The sequence below is a fragment of the Aquarana catesbeiana genome, linkage group LG09, assembly GCF_042186555.1.
Source record: "Aquarana catesbeiana isolate 2022-GZ linkage group LG09, ASM4218655v1, whole genome shotgun sequence".
Classification (NCBI taxonomy): Eukaryota; Metazoa; Chordata; class Amphibia; order Anura; family Ranidae; genus Aquarana; species Aquarana catesbeiana.
Window position 1 is genome coordinate 184,091,907 of NC_133332.1, and position 20,461 is coordinate 184,112,367.

The following is a 20,461-nucleotide window of genomic DNA, read 5'->3' on the forward strand; positions in this document are numbered from 1 at the left end:
ATCAAACCCCACCTTCTACAGTAAATATCCGGAGAAAGTACCCAATAAATAATAGCATACCAAGTGAATAAAAAATATAAAATGGTGGAGATGCAATTCTAAGGTATGGGAAAATGTAAAATTTAAAATCTATCAAAATACTATCCAGTGCTTAATCAACAATACCAATTTCCCCTCGTTAAGTAAAAACCAAAATAATATTCTATGTGGATCTGTGAAAAAATAAAACTAACTTCTCAAATAAGATGCTCAAAACCAAAGTATATGTGATAATGATAAATCAGTGCCTTACAAACAAATCAATACCTCATACATATTCACTGTGAATAAAATAAATAAATATATGGATATAAATATGACTAATATGGTAAAGTGACCCTTAATCATGAGTATGCATATACAGATATTAAAGTGACAAAATGGTGTAAAGATGTTCAGCATATAATGTGCAATAATTGATACATAGCCAAATGCAAATTTCAATCGTACCATAAAATTATAATAAATAAATAATAAAAATAATAAATAGGGCAGTCAATCCCACCACAGGGATGCTGTCCCAAACAGTGACAATGGTGTAGTAAAGTCCAAAAAAGTGCAGTAGTGGTAAGTGGTTTCCACAGCAAAGTCTTTACACACAGTGCTAAACCAATGTGCAGTGATTTTTTCTTTTTTCTATGCACGTTTTAGTGCATCTCCCAAGTGTTTCCCCCAGCCTCTCACCTCCAGAAGCGGCCCCCAATGGGCCAAGTAGAGCGGGTGGATAATAACTAGGAAAAGCTGTGTTCCCTGCAGCGTGTCTTTAAGCATCAAATGAGTCTGTCTCTCATCCCCAGCTTCCAGCGCTTTCAGCGGTCCCAGCAATTTAATCAAGAACAGAGGAGAGGTCTCATGGTGTAGTATTTAAAACATTTATTTGAAAAAAACGTAATAACTTACATTAAAAATAAGCAGCAAACGGTAGATGTAAGCAAAGCTTCCGGGTTCGGCCGTCCCCGTGAAGCGTCGGCACCTGACTCCTCCTACCTGAGGAGTCAGGTGCCGACGCTTCACGGGGACGGCCGAACCCGGAAGCTTTGCTTACATCTACCGTTTGCTGCTTATTTTTAATGTAAGTTATTACGTTTTTTTCAAATAAATGTTTTAAATACTACACCATGAGACCTCTCCTCTGTTCTTGATTAAATTGCTGGGACCGCTGAAAGCGCTGGAAGCTGGGGATGAGAGACAGACTCATTTGATGCTTAAAGACACGCTGCAGGGAACACAGCTTTTCCTAGTTATTATCCACCCGCTCTACTTGGCCCATTGGGGGCCGCTTCTGGAGGTGAGAGGCTGGGGGAAACACTTGGGAGATGCACTAAAACGTGCATAGAAAAAAGAAAAAATCACTGCACATTGGTTTAGCACTGTGTGTAAAGACTTTGCTGTGGAAACCACTTACCACTACTGCACTTTTTTGGACTTTACTACACCATTGTCACTGTTTGGGACAGCATCCCTGTGGTGGGATTGACTGCCCTATTTATTATTTTTATTATTTATTTATTATAATTTTATGGTACGATTGAAATTTGCATTTGGCTATGTATCAATTATTGCACATTATATGCTGAACATCTTTACACCATTTTGTCACTTTAATATCTGTATATGCATACTCATGATTAAGGGTCACTTTACCATATTAGTCATATTTATATCCATATATTTATTTATTTTATTCACAGTGAATATGTATGAGGTATTGATTTGTTTGTAAGGCACTGATTTATCATTATCACGCTGAAGTATACGACATTAAACTTGCAATAACACATAGAACTATAATGCGGTAAACAGCACGTAACACATTGAAATATACGGCGTTAAACTTGCAGTAATGCACTGAAATATACTGCAATAAACGTGTACATAATGCCCTGAAATATACAGCGTTAAACTTGCAGTAACACACAGAAATATACCGTGTTAAATGGTACGTAATGCACTGAAATATACGGTGTTAAACTTGCAGTAATGCACTGAAATATACGGCTTTAAACTTGCAGTAATGCACTGAAATATACTGTGTTAAACGTGCACTAAATATACTAGAAATATACTGTGTTAAATGGCACGTAACACACTAAAATGTACGGCATTAAACTTGCAGTAACGCACTGAAATATACTGCGTTAAACGCTACGTGACACACTGAAATATACTGCGTTAAACTTGCAGTAATGCACTGAACTATACTTCGTTAAATGGCACGTAACGCACTCAAATATACAGTGGTAAACTAGCAGTAACGCATTGAAATATACTGCGTTAAACGGCACCTAATGCCTGAAATATATGGCATTAAACTTGAGGTAACACACTGAACTTTACTGCAATAAGTGGCACGTAACGCACTGAAATATACAGCATTCATTTTGCAGTACTGCACTGAACTATACTGCACTAAACACCACATATTGCACTGGAATATACTGCGTTAAATGGCATGTAATGCACTGAAATATATAAAGGTTAAACTTGCAGTAACACACTGAATTATACTGCATTAAACATGCACTAATGCACAGAAATATACTGCGCTAAATAGCAAGTAATGCACTGAAATATACTACGTTAACCACTTCAATACCGGGCTATAGTCATATGACATCCGCAGGTGGGATCTCCCATCCTGGGCGGATGTCATATGACGTCCTAGGTTTATCGCTGCTCCTGTGGGCCCCGGGGGCCTGTAGCATGGTGATTGGGGATGAGGTGTGTCCCTCGGACACAGCCCATCCCAGATCCGTGTAAAGAGCCAGTAAAAAATGGCTCTTTACCACGTGCATGGTGCTCATTCACGCCCCTAGGGCGCTAACAGAGCGGCGATCGGGGATGAGGCTTGTCACCCTGACACAGTCCAACCCCGAAATTGGCTCTTTACCACGTGAGCGGCTGTGTCCAATCACAGCCAGTCACATGTACTGCCCACGTGCACAGCGCAGGTTTGTCACCCTGACACAGCCCAACCCCAATAGCAGTAGAGAGCCAATGAAATGTCCAATCACAGCTGGTCACAGAATGTCAACAAACGATGGTAACGAGATTGTGTGTGAGATTGCAGTAACATCTCCTTACCGCTCACAGTGTACACCAACCACACTGATTGTCCTCCCTAATAAAGAGGACCTGTCACCAGCCATAAAAGTACCTGTCACCAGCCATCAAAGTACCTGTCACAGTCCATCAAAGTACCTGTCACCGCCCTTCATAGTTCCTGTCACAGCCCATCTGAGTACCCGAGCACCTGAGTACCTGTCCCAGCCCATCTGAACATGGGAACCCTCAAACAAGGGGCACAGTTTGCTGGACAGTGCCCTGGGAGACATTTATCAATGGCAAAGGCAACCGGGATTTCCCTCAACATTTATACTATCCTAGATGGTGCTATGCTATGGATTGTAGAGGGGGAAGCCTTACAAAAAAATGGCATAGGGTCCACCCAAATTCAATAACATACCCTTTGCGTCTGGTACAAATTTTAAGCTGGGAACCCCATGCAAAAACAAGTTAAAAAACATAGTGTATCCCCCTGTAAGGTACCTGGTAGGAGAGCCTGACTGTAGGAGAAGACCTCTCATACAACGCTGGTTCAGGAGCCACTGGAGTGGGGACAGTGGTCTCCTGAGCGCAGTGGGGTAGGAGTGCCTGTATCGTCTCTGATGCGGAGGCAGAGATCCCTCCTGGGATGGCCGAGCTGCAGGTGAGTGGAGACTGGAATAGCAGTAACTTGACTCACTGGGTTGCAGGTGAGAGGAGACTGGAACGGCAGCAGGCTTGACACACTGGATGGCTGAGTTGCAGGTGAGAGCAGACTGGAGCGGCAGCAGGCTTGACACGCTGGAGGGAGAGATCACTGAAGCTGAAGCTGAAGGTGCAACAGCAAGTGAACAGTAGGCACAAGCAGAGTCAGACAGTCCGGGTCGGCAGGTAGCTGGCACAGGTAATAACGGCAGACTAGGCAGAGTCGGTAAACAGGCAGGGTTCGGCAACGGTAGCAATACGGACAGAAGAGTAGTCAGACAAGCCGGATCAGGATAGGAGCAGGTCGGATGGTCAAACAAGCCGGGTCAAGATCAGGTAGCAGACAATCAGGATACGGGTCAACAGATTCACAGAGCTGAGACGAAGCAGCGACGTCCTCATGGAACAGGGGAACTTTTATGTGCTAAGATGGCGCCAAACCGGCGCTAACGCGAACGCGCGCGCGCCCGCGCGCGCCCGAGCGCCGCGCTGATGCACAACAGTTTGATGCTGTGTCCGAATGGAAGCGCGCCGACGCATAGGCGAACGCAAGTGTCCTGGACTGGTGCTGGTGGATCCCTGACATTGCCCCCCCCCAAGGGGCAGCCTCCGGATGCCCAACAACCTCTTCTTCTCAGGATGAGTAGAAAAATAAGCGCGCACTAGACGCCTGGCATGCACATTACTGTCCGGTTCCCATGAGTTACTTTCTGGGCCGTAGCCCTTCCACTTGATTAAGAACTGGTTTTGCCCTTGCCTTCTTCTACAATCAAGGATAGCCTCGACCTCAAATTCCTCACTGCCATTAACTACAACAGGTTCAGGGGGTCTTGTGCCCCTAGCAGGAAAGGGATTAGGTACAGCAGGTTTAAGCAGAGATACATGGAATACTGGATGAATTTTAAATGAATCAGGTAACGTCAACTCATAAGATACCTCATTGATTTTCCTTCTGACTGGAAAAGGTCCCATGAATCTAGGTGCCAACTTCTTGGAAGGACATGCTAATTTGATGTTAACAGTAGAAAGCCATACCTGGTCGCCAATTTGCAAGTTCAGCTCCCCCCTTCTTTTCCGGTCGAAGATTCTCTTACCATCAGCCTGAGCCTTGGATACCGTTTCCTGTAGCAACCGGCTGCTGTGACTGAGGAACTCCACCGTACTTTGTACTGCTGGGACCGAAGACTCTGAAAGGAAATCAGGTAGAAAGGTTAGGTGAAAGCCATAGTTGGCGAAAAAGGGAGATTGACCGGTGGCAGAATGTTTGGCGTTGTTATAGGCAAATTCTGCTAAGGGTAATAGAGATACCCAATCATCTTGTGTGAATGATGTGAAGCATCTGATGTATTGTTCCAGGGTCTGATTAGTCCTCTCTGTCTGACCGTTAGTCTGAGGATGGTATGCCGAGGACAAAGCCAATTCAATCTTTAAGGTTTCACACAGGGATCTCCAGAAACGTGAAGTGAATTGAACCCCTCTATCAGAAACTATGTTTGCCGGTACTCCATGAAGTCTGATGATCTCCTTGATAAATATGCGAGCAGTTTCGGAGGCAGACGGGGTTCCCCTTAAAGGTAGAAAATGAGCCATTTTGGTTAGACGGTCTACAACTACAAAGATAGCTGAACATCCTTCGGAACATGGAAGTTCCACAATAAAGTCCATAGAAATCATTTTCCACGGTCTGTCGGGTACGGGCAATGGTTTCAATAGGCCCCAAGCTCGATTCCTGGACGACTTCTTCTGGATACAGATGGGACAGGAACTAACATATTTTTCGCAAAAGTCTTTCAGATTGGGCCACCAGAAAGTACGCTGCACTAGTTCCAAGGTCTTGCGGACCCCAAAGTGGCCTGCCAATGGGTGGTCGTGGAGAAGTGTTAAAACCTTGACCCGAATGTCTTCAGGAACAAAAATTTGGCTTCCTTTCCAGAACAGACCATCTCTACTTACTAAGGAAATTCCAGTAGGCTTGGCTGATTCAGAGGATGCTTCCTTAATCAGGGAAAGCAAATCTTTTTGCAGCAGTAAAAAACTGTTTGAGGGTAATATGGTGTCCGGAGTGGATAAGTCCTTAGGATTGTCATGCATACGTGATAATGCGTCTGGTTTGATATTTTTAGAGCCTGGACGGTACGTGATGTGGAAGGAGAAACGTGAGAAAAACAGAGCCCAGCGGGCTTGTCGAGGCTTCAGACGTTTGGCAGATCGTAAGTACTCTAGGTTTTTATGGTCAGTATAAATTAGTACTGGATGCATAGCCCCTTCCAACAGGTACCTCCATTCTTCCAGAGCAGCTTTTATAGCGAGAAGTTCACGGTCACCGACGTCATAATTCTTCTCCGCGGGGGAGAGTTTACGGGAGAAGAACCCTACAGGATGCATTATCTCTTTGCTACCTTTGCGCTGTGAAAGAATCGCACCTACCGCAATCTCGGAGGCATCAACCTCTAAAATAAACGGTAGGGATGGTTCAGGATGACTGAGGATAGGTGCTGAAGTAAACAGCTTCTTGAGATTTTCGAAGGCATCTTGGGCAAGTTGGTTCCAGGAAAAACGGATATTTTGTTTGGTTAACTGCGTGATGGGTGCAATTATGGCTGAGAACCCCCTGATGAATTTCCTGTAGAAGTTTGCAAACCCCACAAACCGTTGAACTCCTTTCTTGTCCAAGGGTACCGGCCAGTCCAGCACAGCGGACACTTTTTGTGGGTCCATCTTGATGCCTGTTGCGGAGATGATTAACCCCAAGAATTGGATGCTCTGTTGCTCAAACTCACATTTCTCCGCCTTTGCGTACAGACTGTGTAAGCGAAGACGACCCAACACCCTGCGGACATGTTCCTGATGCAATTCACGGGACTCAGAAAAAATCAAGATATCGTCCAGGTATGCAATTACAAACACATCTAGAAAGTCCCTGAGGACGTCGTTAATCAGGTGTTGAAAAGTTGCAGGGGCGTTGCAGAGCCCAAAGGGCATGACCAGGTATTCATAATGCCCGAATCGGGTTCGGAATGCTGTCTTCCACTCATGTCCAGCCCGGATGCGGACTAGATTATATGCCCCTCTTAGGTCAAGCTTGGTGAAGATGACGGCAGTTCTTAATTTTTGAAAAAGTTCAGGTATCAAGGGTAGGGGATACCGATTTTTGACCGTGATCTTGTTTAGCTCACGATAATCGATACACGGCCGGAGCGACTTGTCCTTTTTGGTCACAAAAAATATTCCGGCACCAGCTGGAGAGGTAGAGTGACGTATAAAACCTTTGGCCAGATTCTCATCTAAATATGTTTTTAGTACCTCCTGTTCCTTCTCGGATAAAGGAAAAATGCGTCCGAATGGTATCTCGGATCCAGGCAGCAAATCAATGGGGCAATCGTAGGGCCGATGAGGTGGAAGAGAGTCTGCCCCCTTTTTACTAAAAACATCGATGAATTCATGATATTGTTTAGGTATGACCTGGCAGAGTTTCTGGTCGGTGTCTAGACAAAGTAGAGTAGATGAAGAATCCGAATATTCCTTTACACAGTGTTCAAGACAGTAAGAAGATGAGAATTTCACTTCTCCAGATGTCCAATGAATGTAAGGGTTGTGGGCCTGCAGCCAAGGAATGCCCAGGATGATGGGAAACATAGGGGAGGAGATGACATCAAGAACCAGCAGTTCCTTGTGTTGGGAGGAAGTAGAAGCAGGCAGAGGCAGGGTTTCTTGGGTTACTTGTCCCGATCTGATGCGGGAACCATCAGCTAGAAACACAGCGAGTCCATGGGTCTTGGTTTGTAATGGAATGTTATGCTGGCTGGCAAAGTTTGAGTCAATAAAGCAGCTGCATGCTCCGGAATCAATGATGGCGTTGGTCGTTATTGTCCCTTCTTGCAGCTGTAAAGACAGAGGAATGGCAATGTGGGTAGAGTTCGCAGATAGAGCAGAAAGACTGGTATACACAGAGAATGGGCACTTACTTAATTTGACTGGACAGTTCAGGACATAGTGCCCAGTCCCACCACAGTAGAGGCACAGATTGAGTTGCCGGCGCCGGGCCCGTTCTTCAGGCGATAAGGCGGGTCGCATCAGTCCCAATTGCATAGGCTCCACAGGATCAGGCATAGCATTAGCTGGGTTTGAGCTGGATGAGGGTAAGTAGCGTGCTGCCGGGAGTGGTGCTCTGGCTGTCATCCACATCGGGCGGGATTGTAAAGTGGATCGTTCAGAACGACGTTCCCGGATTCGCCGGTCAATTTGGATAGTCAGATTAATTAATGCTTCCAGAGTGTCTGGTACACCCACTCGGGCAAGTTCGTCCTTTACACCTTCAGACAGACCTAAGCGGAACTGATGACGCAGGGCCGCGTCATTCCACTGAGTGTCTGCACTCCAACGTCTAAAGTTCATGACATAATCTTCCGCAGGTCTGCGACCTTGCTGGAGCGTGAGCAGTGCTGATTCAGCTGTTGCAGTCTGTTGAGGGTCCTCATAAATTTGTGCCATGGCTTCAAAGAAAGAAGATAAAGACTGGGTTAGGACGGAGTCCCCCTCAAGTAGCCGATGGGCCCAGATCTGAGGTTCCCCTTGTAGGAGGGAGATCACAAACCCCACTTTGGTGGCCTCCAGTGAGAAGGTTCGGGGCTGTAGCGCAAAGAAGAGCTTGCAGGCGTTGCGAAAGGCCCGGAACTGGGACCGGTCTCCAGAGAATCTATCAGGAGTAGGAACCTTTGGTTCAGGTGGAAGCATTACAACAGAAGGTCCAGGAGCCGTCTGTGCTGGGGTTGTGGCTGAAGAGGAGGCCAAGGGGTTAGGCCCTGCTAGGTTCTGGACTTGTCCCTCCAATCTGTTGTAGTTATCCTGAAGGGATTGTACGGCTTGAGTGAGGGCCGCAAGGTGGGTGCATATTTCTTTCAACGGAGAGGTATCTCCTGCAGGCTCAGTCATGGCTGCTTCGTACTGTAAGGTACCTGGTAGGAGAGCCTGACTGTAGGAGAAGACCTCTCATACAACGCTGGTTCAGGAGCCACTGGAGTGGGGACAGTGGTCTCCTGAGCGCAGTGGGGTAGGAGTGCCTGTATCGTCTCTGATGCGGAGGCAGAGATCCCTCCTGGGATGGCCGAGCTGCAGGTGAGTGGAGACTGGAATAGCAGTAACTTGACTCACTGGGTTGCAGGTGAGAGGAGACTGGAACGGCAGCAGGCTTGACACACTGGATGGCTGAGTTGCAGGTGAGAGCAGACTGGAGCGGCAGCAGGCTTGACACGCTGGAGGGAGAGATCACTGAAGCTGAAGCTGAAGGTGCAACAGCAAGTGAACAGTAGGCACAAGCAGAGTCAGACAGTCCGGGTCGGCAGGTAGCTGGCACAGGTAATAACGGCAGACTAGGCAGAGTCGGTAAACAGGCAGGGTTCGGCAACGGTAGCAATACGGACAGAAGAGTAGTCAGACAAGCCGGATCAGGATAGGAGCAGGTCGGATGGTCAAACAAGCCGGGTCAAGATCAGGTAGCAGACAATCAGGATACGGGTCAACAGATTCACAGAGCTGAGACGAAGCAGCGACGTCCTCATGGAACAGGGGAACTTTTATGTGCTAAGATGGCGCCAAACCGGCGCTAACGCGAACGCGCGCGCGCCCGCGCGCGTGCACGCGCGCACCCGCGCCACGCACCCGCGCGCGCCCGAGCGCCGCGCTGATGCACAACAGTTTGATGCTGTGTCCGAATGGAAGCGCGCCGACGCATAGGCGAACGCAAGTGTCCTGGACTGGTGCTGGTGGATCCCTGACACCCCCAAAACCCACACTTGAGCAAGCAGCTTGGCTAGCTGGGAAAGGGAGAGTGAGCATTAGGCCTTTCCATCCTAAACTGTTTCAAGTATACAGCATATTTATTTCATTGTCGCATACAAATGCCACCACACACTGTATCTAACTCCGATGTAGAGTAAATGAAAGATAGTCTTCAGCTGAAGTCCCTGCCCATCAGTTACGACCCTTTGACATGTTTCACCCACATTGGGCTTAATAATAGACATTGAAATGTGTCAGAGAATATGACTGAAGGGGGAGGGTGGCATGAGCTGAAGCCTTTCTTTCATTTACTTCACTCCAGAGTTGAATACAGTGTGTGGTGGCATTTGTATGCTGCATTAGATCTTGGAGTGAGATGATCTCTGTCTCTGCCAGAACCTGAATACAGAGTGTAAACCCAGGAGACTGATACTGCCGGCTTGGAGTGGCACCTATTTGTTATGATATTCATGTTTATTTCTTTGTAACTTTTTTTGCAAATGAGTAACCAGGGCAGAATCTGGTTACCATTTACTTAAGATTGTAATACAGCCAATAAATGAATGACTTCCTGTTTTCAGTAGAAGTTTTGAGTGGGTGAACAAGCCTAATGACAATTTGTCATAAAAAAAGTGGAATGCAATCTCTACTGGTGCATGATTCCTATAGCCCATCTTCTTGATTCCACATGCACCTGTGTGAGGAAATTAAGCCTCACAATGTTAGATTCACTCTAGTTCATACCAGATCAACATAAACAGCATAACAAAAATAACTAATTATTGAGCATGTCCTGAAAGAGGCATGATACAATCTTTAAAGAGCTATACTCTATTAAAAAAACAATAAAAAATTATTAGGGTTGCACCGATATCGATACCAGTTTTGGTGCCAATACTGAGCATTTTCATTAGTATCAGTACTCGCAAAAATGCTCCAATACCTGAGACCAATATAGGAAGTAATGTCACCTTGAGGGTGGACAGTGGCACTACTAGGGGGTGCACGCCTCACCTGGGTGACATCCGCCACCGGCATGTCCCAGGCAGCTGTGGTGGCTGGGCTGCTCCTCCCTGTGGCCAGCTGGCCACCCATTCAATTCTCTACATGCCTTCAGGGCTGTGGGGCATGTAGGGATAGGTGTCCCGGGGCATCTTTCTTCTGACATCCGGCAGCACCAGCAGCTCACCTCACTCCTATGATACATTATAATATACTGTATTAAAACTGCACTGATGCACTGCAATATACTGCATCAAATGTGCAGTAATGAACAGGAATATACAGAGTTAAACGCGCAGTAACGCACTGAAATATGCGGCATTAAATTTGCAGTAATGCACTGAAATATATGGTGTTAAACTTGTAGTTACGCACTGAACTATACTGTGTTAAACAGCATGTAATGCACTGAAATATATGATGTTAAACTTACAGTAATGCACTGAAATATACTGCGTTAAATGGCACGTAACGTACTGAAATATACGGCTTTAAACTTGCAGTATTGCACTGAACCATACTGCGTTAAACGGAAGGTAATGCACAGACATATACGGTGTTAAACGTGCACTAATGCACAGAAACATACTATGTTAAACGGTATTAATGCACTGAAATATACGACGTTAAACTTGCAGTAATGCATAGAAATATACTGCCTTAAACAGCACGTAACGCTGCAGTATACAACATTATACTTGCAATAACACATTGAACTATACTGCGGTAAACAGCACGTAACACACTGAAATATACGGCGTTAAACTTGCAATAATGCACTGAAATATACTGCAATAAACATGCACTAACTCACTGAAATATACTGCTTAAACGGCATATAATGCACTGAAATATACGGTGTTAAACTTGCAGTAACACACTGAAATATACGGCTTTAAACTTGCAGTAATACACTGAAATATACTGTGTTAAACGTTCAGTAAATATACTAGAAATATACTGTGTTAAATGGCACGTAACACACTAAAATGTACAGCATTAAACTTGCAGTAACGCACTGAAATATACTGCGTTAAACACTACGTGACACACTGAAATATACTGCGTTAAACTTGCAGTAATGCACTGAACTATACTTCGTTAAATGGCACGTAACGCACTGAAATATACAGCTGTAAACTAGCAGTAACGCACTGAAATATACTGCGTTAAATGGCACCTAATGCCTGAAATATATGGCATTAAACTTGAGGTAACACACTGAACTTTACTGCATTAAGCGGCACGTAATGCACTGAAATATACAGCATTAATTTTGCAGTAATGCACTGAACTATACTGCGCTAAACACCACATGTTGCACTGAAATATACGGTGTTAAACTTGCAGTAATGCACTGAAATATACTACGTTAACCACTTCAATATCGGGCTATAGTCATATGACGTCCGCAGATGGGATCTCCCATCCTGGGCGGGTGTCATATGACGTCCTCGGTTTCTCGCTGCTCCTGCGGGCCCCCGGGGGCCTGTAGCGTGGCGATTGGGGATGAGGTGTGTCCCTCGGACACAGCCCATCCCAGATCCGTGTAAAGAGCCAATAAAGAATGGCTCTTTACCACGTGCATGGCGCTCATGCACGCCCCTAGGGCGCGCGCAGAGCGGCGATCGGGGACGAGGCTTGTTACCCTGACACAGTCCAACCCCAAAATTGGCTCTTTACCACATGAGTGGCTGTGTCCAATAACAGCCAGTCACATGTACTGCCCACGTGCAAGGTGCAGGCTTGTCACCCTGACACAGCCCAACCCCGATAGCAGTAAAGAGTCAATGAAATGTCCAATCACAGCCGGTCACAGAATGTCAACAAACCATGGTAACGAGTTTGTGTGTGAGAAGGAGATTGCGGTAACATGTCCTTACCACTCACAGTGTACACCAACCACACTGATTGTCCTCCCTAATAAAGAGGACCTGTCACCAGCCATCAAAGTACCTGTCACCAGCCATCAAAGTACCTGTCACAGTCCATCAAAGTACCTGTCACCGCCCTTCAAAGTTCCTGTCACAGCCCATCTGAGTACCCGAGTACCTGAGTACCTGTCACAGACCATCTGAGTACCCGAGTACCTGAGTACCTGTCACAGCCCATCTGAGTACCCGAGTACCTGAGTACCTGCCACAGCCCATCTGAGTACCTGAGTATCTGAGTACCTGTCACAGTCCATCTGAGTACCCGGGTACCTGTCACAGCCCATCTGAGTACACAAGTACCTGTCACAGCCCATCTGAGTACCCGAATACCTGAGTACCTGTCACAGTCCATCTGAGTACCCGAGTACCTGTCAGACCAACTGAGTACCTGAGTACCTGTCACAGACCATCTGAGTACTCATGTACCTGAGTACCTGCCACAGTCCATCAGAGTACCCAAGTACCTGTCACAGCCCATCTGAGTACCTGAGCACCTGTCACAGTATATCTGAATACCCGAGTACCTGAGTACCTGTCACAGTTCATCTGAGTAGCCAAGTACCTGTCACAGCCCATCTGAGTACCTGAATACCTGTCACAGTCCATCTGAGTACCCAAGTACCTGTCACAGCCCATCTGAGTACCCAAGTACTTGAGTGCCTGTCACAGTCCATCTGCGTACCTGAGTACCTGTCACAGTCCATCTGAGCACCTGAGTACCTGTCACAGTTCATCTGAGTACCCAAGTACCTGAGTACCTGTCACAGTCCATCTGAGTACCTGAGTACCTGAGTATCTGTCACAGCTCATCTGATTACACGAGTACCTGAGCACCTGTCACAGCCCATCTGAGTATCTGTCACAGTTCATCTGAGTACCTGAGTACCTGTCACAGCCCATCTGAGTACCTGTCACAGCCCATCTGAGTACCTGTCACTGCCCATCTAAGTACCTATCACCAGCCCATCAGAGTACCCGAGTACCAGTCACCAGCCCATCAGAGTACCCGAGTACCTATCTGTAGCCCATCAGAGTACCCAAGTACCTGTCACCAGGCCATCAGAATACCTAGGTACCTTTCACAAAGCCATCAGAGTGCCAGAGTACCTGTCACCAGGCCATCACATTACCCAAGTATCTATCTCCAGCCTATCAGAGTACCCGAGTACCTGTCACCAGCCCATCAGAGTAACTGAGTATCTGTCACCAGTCCATCAGAGTAACCGAGTACCTGTCACCAGCCCATCAGAGTACCTGAGTACCTGTCACAGTCCATCTGAGTACCCGGGTACCTGTCACAGCCCATCTGAGTACACAAGTACCTGTCTCAGCCCATCTGAGTACGCGAGTACCTGAGTATCTGTCACAGTCCATCTGAGTACCCGAGTACCTGTCAGTCCATCTGAGTACCTGAGTACCTGAGTACCTGTCACAGTCCATCTGAGTACCCGAGTACCTGTCACAGCCCATTTGAGTACCTGAGTACCTTTCACAGTATATCTGAATACCGAGTACCTGTCACAGTTCATCTGAGTAGCCAAGTACCTGAGTACCTGTCACAGTACATCTGAGTACCCAAGTACCTGTCACAGCCCATCTGAGTACCTGAGTACCTGTGACAGTCCATCTGAGTACCCAAGTACCTGTCACAGCCCATCTGAGTACCCGAGTACCTGAGTACCCGTCACACTCCATCTGAGTACCTGAGTACCTGTCACAGTCCATCTGAGTACCCGAGTACCTGAGTATCTGTCACATCTCATCTGATTACATGAGTACCTGAGCACCTGTCACAGCCCATCTGAGTATCTGTCACAGTTCATCTGAGTACCTGTCACAGTCCATCTGAGTACCTGAGTACCTGTCACAGCCCATCTGAGTACCTGTCACTGCCCATCTAAGTACCTGTCACCAGCCCATCAGAGTACCCGAGTACCAGTCACCAGCCCATCAGAGTACCCGAGTACCTATCTGTAGCCCATCAGAGTACCCAAGTACCTGTCACCAGGCCATCAGAATACCTAGGTACCTTTCACGAGGCCATCAGAGTACCAGAGTACCTGTCACCAGGCCATCACAGTACCCGAGTATCTATCTCCAGCCCATCAGAGTACCCGAGTACCTGTCACCAGCCCATCAGAGTACCCGAGTACCTGTCACCAGCCCATCAGAGTAACCTAGTACCTGTCACCAGCCCATCAGAGTAACTGAGTAACTGTCACCAGCCCATCAGAGTAACCGAGTACCTGTCACCAGCCCATCAGAGTACCTGAGTACCTATCTGCAGCCCATGTCTCATAGAATATATGTTGGGGTGTTTGCTTTCCAAAATGGGGTCATTTTGGGGGTAATTCCATTGTCCTGGTGCTCAAGGACCTTCAAAAGTGTGATAGGTAGGAATGAAATGAGATGCGCAATTTATGCCCTAGAACGCCTGAAGGTGCTACTTCAATGTAGGCCCTCTGTATGTGGCCAGGCTGTGTAAAAGTCTCACACCTGTGGTATCGCCATACTCAGGATGAGTAGAAGAATGTGTTTTGGGGTTTAATTTTTGCTATATACATACTATGTGTTAGAGATATCAAAGAATGAGAGATAAAAAAACCTATGTACAGTATCCCTCCCTCAAATATTATTTATTAATTTAAAATTATCTCACAAAAAACACTCACAATGTTTGCATAATATAAGGGCATGTAACATCAATACTATGTCAGTCGTGCATTCCCCTCTAACCTCTCACCACTCCCACGGTGTTCCCGGGAAGGACAGACAAGGATAAGCCGACTCTGTAGATAGCTGCGTAGCTACGGGAACTCCGTGGGAGCGGTGAGAGGTTAAAGGGGAATGCACGACTGACATAGTATTGATGTTACATATCCTTATATTATGCAAACATTGTGAGTGTTTTTTTGTGAGATAATTTTAAATTAATAAATAATATTTGAGGGAGGGATACTGTACATAGGTTTTTATCTCTCATTCTTTGATATCTCTAACACATAGCATGTATATAGCAAAAATTAAACCCCAAAACACATTCTTCTACTCATCCTGAGTATGGCGATACCACAGGTGTGAGACTTTTACACAGCCTGGCCACATACAGAGGACCTACATTGAAGTAGCACCTAATTGTTGTACTGGATTACGCTATGTGGAATTTTTTTATCTATTGCTTGCAATGAGCAAAATACAGATGAAAAGTGTCCAGTGAACAGCGATTATCTCTTTGATTGATAAGCGTGTTAATCAGCAGGGTTTGGTAAGTGGATTACCTACAGAGCTGTGGCACAAGTGGTGTGGTGATGGAGACTTGGGATCGCTGCTAATATTTTCTTCCACGATCGTCTAATTTATACTCACCTGCCTTTTCTTAATGCACTTTCACTGAGTGGATCACCATTTGATACTTTGTTTAAGTGGACTCTTAAGCAATTTCATTGATATTTTTAAATATTTGCTATTTTTGCACTAGCACTGCTAATGTGTTAAAAATTTTTCTTTGACATATATTTGATGCATATGGGTTAGAAATATCTTATAAATTGACAACTTTGTGTAAAAAAAAAGATTTTCATTTTCTTTCCACGTTTTCTGAAGACTTGTGTAAAAAAATTAACAGTTCAAAAGACTCACAATGCCTCATAGAATATACGTTGGGTTTTTGTTTTCCAAAATGGGGTCATTTTGTGGGTAATTCCACTGTCTTGGTGCTCCAGGGCCTTCAAAAGTGCAATAGGTCATTAGGAAATTAGAGGTGTAATTTATGCTCCAAGAACGCCTGACGGTGCTCCCTGCATGTTGGGCCTCTGTATGTGGCCAGGCTGTGTAAAAGTCTCACACATGTGGTATCGTCATACTCAGGATGAGTAGCAGAATGTGTTTTGGGGTGTAATTGGAAGTATGCATATGCTGTGTGTGAGAAATAACTTGTTATTATGACAATTTTGTGAAAAAAAAATCTTAATTTTCCCAAGAATTGTAGGAAAAAACTACAACTTCAAAAAACTCACCATGCCTCTTACTAAATACATTTGACTGTCTACTTTTCAAAAAGGGGGGTATTTGTACTTTCCTGACATTTCAGGGCCTCAAGAAATGAGATAGGCCGTCAGTGCATGAGGTGTGATCAGGTGTGATCAATTTTCAATGATTTGCGCCATAGCTTGTAGACTCTATAACTTTCACAGAGACCAAATAATATCCACTAATTTGGGGGGGCGTGGCCTGACCTGGCAGGAAGATGGACATCTAATTCCAGAGCTCCGTCCGCCATAGGCAAAGCTACTTAATCTCTGAGGTATTCCCTTCACACACCGAGCCCACAGCATGGGGACAGCGTCTAGGAACTCATCGGCATCTCGTTCCCGCTCCCCTAGAGACCTTGCCGGGTCACAATCTCACAATATACCGGAGATGTTCAGGGCCGGCAGAGGCAATATGGCGCCTTCTCGTCACGGAGCGGCAGACTCACAATCGCCAGCTATGCCTCCACCTCACACTACATCCCAGATACCCATCACTACCCAGCCACCTGAGGGGGACGGGGGGATTGTCCTCACTCCTCACCCCCCGCTAAACATTCAGGATCTCCGCTCCATTGCCGAAGACATCAAAGGCACCCTCTCCGCGGCCATCTCAGAGCTTAGGCTAGAGCTCCATGCCCTGAATGATCGCGTTCAGACCGTTGAAAAGACGACCGACCGACACGAAGCTGCCATAGCCTCTACCACTGACCGCTTGGACTGTCACACCCTGCAGATGAGGGACATGCAACGGCACCTCGAGGACCTCGATAACAGGGGTCGGAGGCACAATTTAAGAATCAGAGGTCTCCCGGAATCAGTTGAAGGAGACCGTATCTCCCAAGAAGTAGTGGGCATCTTTAACGGTCTCCTCCATCAACCTCCACAAACCCCGATTGCTATGGAGCGGATACACCGCGCACTTCGTCCCAAAGGAAGGGAGAGTGATCCACCGCGCGACATAATCTGCTGCATAGTCGACTATAAGGTGAAAGAAGAAATCATGCAGCGTGCGCGGGACAAACAGCAAATCTATCATGGTGACTCTCTCATTCAGATATACCAAGATCTCTCGGGCATCACCTTACAACATAGGCGAGACCTAAAGCCTCTCCTAGACACCCTGAGAGAAAAGAACATCCAATACAAATGGAGGTTCCCCTTCTGCCTATCGGCCTCTGCACATGGCCGCACCGCTCTTCTCAAAGTGCCCGAGGATCTGCCTCACTTCTGCGACACGCTTGGAATCCCACTGATCCCGGTCCCAAACTGGTATGCAGCCTTCCGCCCCGCTCAACCACACCGTGACATGCACTGGGAGGAACCGATGGACGCTCATCCATCCAGATTCCATAGGAGACGCTCACCATCCACCACCAGAGATCCCTCCAGATACCGCAGCGGTCGCAGAGATACTACCCCTCCATCCTCACCGCGGAACAGGAGACCTCGCAGGGGCCGCTAAAATGGTCTGCAAGGATATGCAACATCCATCAGTTCCTCTAACGTTCCGGCACCCGCTTGTGAGTTACAAGTTCTCTGTTTGTACTGTTGTTCTTTGGGATCACCTTTTTGGTTATTTTTAGTAATACCTGCCCTTCACAATACTGACCCATGATATTCTACCTCCATCAAACACCCTCGCTGAAGACCCCTCTGTTTATTGTTTTTAACATTTACTCTTCCCGCGGGTATAACTCTGATGCCTCCGGTGTCCTCGCACACCTTAGTGCCTTCTGGAGGCGGCCTGCTTTAAATGACTCCCACACAGTTAAACCTGATACTACAATCCCCTGGACGCTCTGCGGTACTGGATCCCGCCCCACTTCTTTCCCTGCAGCGACATTGGTACGCCTACTTACGTGTTCGCTCCAGACTCGCCCTGTATTCAAGCCCGTCTCAGGATCCTCTCAGCTTCAACGTCGCTCCTCGTCTCCACCCGCCCGTCCTACGATCTGCTTAAGTGTCACCTCATCTAGACGCACAATACTCGTCATCTTCTCTGGAATCTCTGAAGACTCGGCTCACACGATCCCCCTTCCGGACTACCTCCTGACCCGACACTCAGGTGTTCTGAAAATTAAACGCCTGCAACCTTCTGTCTCAGCTGGGACTGTCAGGTATCGCTCACGCACCCCTCAGGTTCATATGTCTTGTGCATTTTTTACTGTTACATGTATACTTTAATTAGCTACTTGCTACAGATGCCTGGTCTATCATAATGAGACTGTAACGCGTATAGGTCTGGCTTACAGAGTTATAGGGTGGCGGTACGAGCAGCCCTCTCTCAGCATCTGTACCGCATCCCCTGACCCAATCCTTCTATATCCCATTCTCCATAACTGCAGCACACCACCGGCCAAACCCCCCCTTCCCTTCTTTCTAGCGACCACATCGGTCCAGGCAGAGGGAGTTGGGCTCAGTTCCAACCCTCCCCCACAGACGAGGACAAGTGCTTCATCCCTAGGCTTGCTGCTCGCTTCCCCACACACGACGCATTAACAGCCGATACAACAATTCTAATTCCTACCACACATAATCTGCACATAATAGTCCGCTGAACATTCCTGAACCCTATGATCCCCACCAAGGACCGAGTAAGGTCCAGCTGGGCTACAGTGGCAACCATCACCTCGACCCTGCCGCTATATACCAAGCCTATGGCGACAGCTCGTGCCTACACCCTTCTTCCTTACCAATATCACTCTCTCCCTGCCCTGGTATAGGTCAACCCCCACGCAGGGCTGTGTCGGTGCACTGCTCCCTTAATTGGGATTTGCGTGCCGTACACGTCCCGTACTACTCCGATCCCATACCCTCGAGGCTGTCGGAAATTTTGTTCCACGCCTCTTCGGATAGTTACCCATAGCTCAGATCCGAGCTCGAATCGGCTCCTGTTCCGCTCCCCACAACCCCCCCCCACCCCTCCCTTTATCCTACCCTCCATACACCCTTCCGATGGCGAATCCACAAGTCATGGACTCACCCCAGGTGGATGGACAGCCTCCACACCAAACTCTCAAACTATACTCTCTGAACGTCAGGGGCCTCAACACACCTGAAAAACGATCTAAACTCCTATACTCTTTGAAACAATCTAAATCACACATTGCACTTTTACAAGAAACCCACTTCCGAACGGACTCCATCCCCACACTCGGAAACCGACACTTCCCCACTGCCTTCCACTCCTCTAATGTAGAGGCTAAATCGAAAGGAGTGACCATTCTTATCTCGAAAGATTGTCCCTTCCAAGTGACAGACGTCCAGAAAGATCCGTTAGGCCGTTACCTTTTTATAAAGGGCACCTTACATCACACTCCACTTACTATTGCCAACATCTATGCCCCCAATTCAGGCCAAGTCGCTTTCTTTCGCAACACCATCCAACTACTATCCAGCTTCCAGTCAGGTACACTCGTTCTCGGTGGCGATTTTAACATACCACTGACCCCAGTAATGGACACATCGAACGGCACATCCTCTTTACCTTACAGGGCTTTACGGGCAATCAAACAACAGCTTACCACTTTACTACTCCATGATACGTGGCGTACGTTACACCCACGAGTTAAAGATTACACTTTCTTTTCAGCCCCACATAACAAGTACTCTAGACTTGACCACTTCTTTCTCTCCCAAGCCGACCTATCGAACCTTACCAGAGCCGCCATTGAGCCAGCCATACTTTCGGACCACAACCCCATCTCCATGACCCTACAACTGACCTCACCATGTCGGAGAACACGAATCTGGCGCCTTGACAACTCACTGCTCAATGACGAGGCTAATATTCAAGCACTGAACACATGCTTATCAAACTTCTTTAAGGAGAACTCTTCACCGGAGGTTACACCGACTGTCACATGGGCCGCACACAAATGTGTCATTCGTGGCGAATTGCTCGCACTGGCATCTCACCGACGCAAA